This window comes from Orcinus orca, chromosome 8 (assembly GCF_937001465.1).
Source record: "Orcinus orca chromosome 8, mOrcOrc1.1, whole genome shotgun sequence".
Taxonomy (NCBI): Eukaryota; Metazoa; Chordata; class Mammalia; order Artiodactyla; family Delphinidae; genus Orcinus; species Orcinus orca.
In genome coordinates this window covers 57539833-57543374 of record NC_064566.1, presented here as the reverse complement: position 1 = coordinate 57543374, position 3542 = coordinate 57539833, and the positions used below count along the sequence as shown (strand labels likewise).

Genomic DNA, 3542 nt, shown 5'->3' with positions numbered 1-3542 from the left:
CATCAGGAGTAGATTCCAGCTGAAGAAACCATTTTCTTTGCTCATCCATAAGAAGCAACTCCTCATTCATTAAAGTCTTATGATGAGATCACAACAACTCAGTCACATCTTCAGGCTCCACTTCTAATTCTACTTTTCTTGCCATTTCCACCACATCTGCAGTTGTTTCCTCTGCTGAAGTCTTGAACCCCTAAAAGTCATCCTTCTTCCAAATTCCTATTAATGTTGATATTTTGACATCTTCCCATGAATAATGAATGTTTTTCATAGTATCTAGAATGGCGAATCCTTTCCAGAAGGTTTTCAATTTACTTTGTTGATGTCCATCAGAGGAATCACTATCTATGGCATCTGTAGCTTTATGAAATGTGTTTATTGAATAATAAGAATTAAAATTTGAAATTACTCCCTGATCCATGGGCTGCAGAGTGGATGTTGTGTTAGCAGCCATGAAAACAGCATGAATCTTGTTGTACATCTCTATCAGAGCTCTTGGGTGACTAGGTTTATTGTCAATGAACAGTCATATTTTGAGAGGAATCTTTTTTGCTGAGCAGTAGGTCTCAAGGTGGGCTTCAGATATTCATTAAACCATGTTGTAAACAGGTGTGCTGTTATCCAGGGTTTGTTGTTCCACTTATAAAGCATGGGCAGAGTAGATTTAGTACAATCCTTAAGGGCCCTAGGATTTTCAGAATGGTAAGTGAGCATTGACTTCAACTTCAAGTCACCAGCTGCATTATCCCCTAACAAGAGAGTCAGCCTGTCCTTTGAAACTTTGAAGCAAAGCATTGACTTCTCCTCTCTAGCTATGAAAATCCTATGTGGCATCTTTTCCAATATAAGTCTGTTTCATATATATTGAAAATCTGTTGTTTAGTGTAGCCACCTTTATTAATTATCTCAGCTAGATCTTCTGGATAACTTGCTGCAGCTTCTACATCAGCACTTGCTGTTTCACCTTGCACTTTTATGTTATGGAGATGGTGTCTTTCCTTAAACATCATGAACCAACCTCTGCTAGCTTCAAAATTTCTTCTGCAGTTTCCTTAACATCTCTCAGCTTTCATAGAATTGAACTGAGTTAGGACTTTGCTCTGGATTAGACTTTGGTTCAAGGAAATGTTGTAGCTGCTTTGATCTTCTATCCAGACCACTAAAACTTGCTCCTTATCAGCATTAGGCTGTTTCCTTTTCTTACCATTCCTGCGTTCACTGGAGTAGCACTTTTAATTTTCTTCAAGAACTTTTTCTTTGCATTCACAATGTAGTTCACTCTTCAGCATGTGAAACCTCTCTTTTGGCCTATCTTGGCTTTCAACATGGTTTCTTACTAAACTTAAACATTTCTAGTTTTTTATTTAAAGTGAGAGATGTGCAACTCCTTCCACTTGAACACTTAGAGACCATTGTAGGATTATTAATTGGCCTTATTTCAATATTGTTGTGTCTTAGGGAATAGGGAGACCTGAGAAAAGGGAGGGAGATGAAGGGGGGACATCTGGTTGGTAGAGCAGTCAGAGCACCACAGCATTTATCTGTTAAGTTGACCATATTATGTGAGCATGGTTCATGTCATCCCAAAACAATTACAATAGTAATATCAAAGATCATTGGTCACAGATCACCATAACAAATATCATAATAATGAAAACGTTTTAATATTACAAAAATTACCAAATGTGACATAGAGACAGGAAGTGAGCAAATGCTTTTGAAAAACAAATGGTGCTGATAGACTTACTCTATGCAGGGTTGCCACAAACATTCAATTTGTAATATCTACACAGCACAATAAAGCTAAGTGCCATAAAACAGGGTTATGCCTATATTAAATGTGTAGCCAGAAATTTTGTTTCCATTTTCTAATTAGTGTCAATAGTTGTTCTGGTGATTCTTTTTGATATCCTACATACGTCATCTGTCATCTGCATTTAATTATACTTTTGACTCATTTCAATCTTTAAATTTCTCATTTCTTTTGCTTTTGTTAATGCATTGTGCACTATTCAGTACACACTGAACAATATTAGTAATAGATGGAATAGTTATCATGTTTCTAACCTTAAAGTAAATGTCATACCTTTTTACATTTTAGTGTGATGTTTTCTATTTGTTATTAGTAGGTAGCCATTAAAAAGTAAAGGAAGTTCCCTATTCAGTTTTTCTAGAGATGTTTTATATTTAATCAGATAGAGATGCTGAATGTTGTCAAATGTTTTTCTAATTCTATTGAGATGCTCATTTTTTTTAATTGAATTACATCAATAAATTTGCTGACATTGAAATATTCTTACTGAGAGTTCTGTGGAAATATTCTTACTGAGAGCTCTGTGTGGTCATTTCTATATTTTTGTTTTCATTTTGTTTATTAGTTTTTGTAATATCTTTTTTTTTTTTTTTTTTTGCGGTACGCGGGCCTCTCACTGTTGTGGCCTCTCCCGTTGTGGAGCACAGGCTCCGGACACACAGGCTCAGCAGCCATGGCTCACGGGCCCAGCCGCTCTGCGGCATGTGGGATCTTCCTAGACTGGGGCGCGAACCCGCGTCCCCTGCATTGGCAGGCGGACTCTCAACCACTGCGCCACCAGGGAAGCCCCCACATTCTTGAGTGAGTGGTTTAAGATCTTTGGACATTATTGTCCACTTCTATAAAAATAAGGATAGAGATGAGAATCAGGAATAAAATTCTTTGATGCCTTGACTCCTCAGCTCTTGAGAAGATTACATAAGATATTTAATCAGCATTTCTATTCTGGTCTCTCCATCTTTGTTTCCCAATAAATTCAATCCCTACATCCTCACCGCTTTCCTCAAACCTCATCCTCCAGATACACTTTCAGGTTCTTTCATGCCTCCGGGTTTTGTGTGTATATACATATATATATATATATATATATGTATATACACACACATATATATCTATATATATATATATATACCTTCTGTGTTGCACAACTTTTGTGTTTCGGTTAGTTATTTGACTAACAATGACTGATTTTTACCTCTTGCTAGATTAAAAATAACTGAAATATATTGGAAAGGTATTGTGTAGTTCATAGCATAGACAAAACCAGAGCAGTGCTCTGAATCTGGACAACAGGAAACCCTTGACCATCTTATCCATCTTATCTAAGTTACACATAACAAATCTACCCCAGTGCCCATTTCAGCAGCACATATACTGAAATTGGAATGATACAGAGAAGGATAGCATGATCCCTAGCAAGGATGATATGCAAATTTCTGAAGTGTCCCATATTTTTCTGTATTATATACTTCAAAATTGCTAAGAAACTTGATCTTAAACATTCTCACCACAAAAAAGAAATAAATAATAGTAATGTGATCTTATAGAGGTATTAGCTAACATTATGTGGTGGTGATCATACTGCAATATATAAATGTATCACATCAGCCCATTGTACGCCATAAACTTATACAATGTTGTATATCAATTATGACTCAATGTAAATTTTTTAGTTAAAAAATATCTACCCTAAATGATTTCTCCATCACTTTGTCACTCTGCTTAAGATTCA

At 36.0% G+C, this 3542-nt stretch overlaps 1 non-coding gene across 1 annotated transcript; it reads left to right on the top strand.

Moving 5' to 3' along the window:
• The first annotated feature begins 3160 nt into the window (after positions 1-3160).
• On the top strand, positions 3161-3266 carry LOC117199027 (U6 spliceosomal RNA). The gene has a single exon (XR_004480213.1). It is a non-coding gene; the product is annotated as a U6 spliceosomal RNA (small nuclear RNA).
• Positions 3267-3542: the final 276 nt, after the last annotated feature.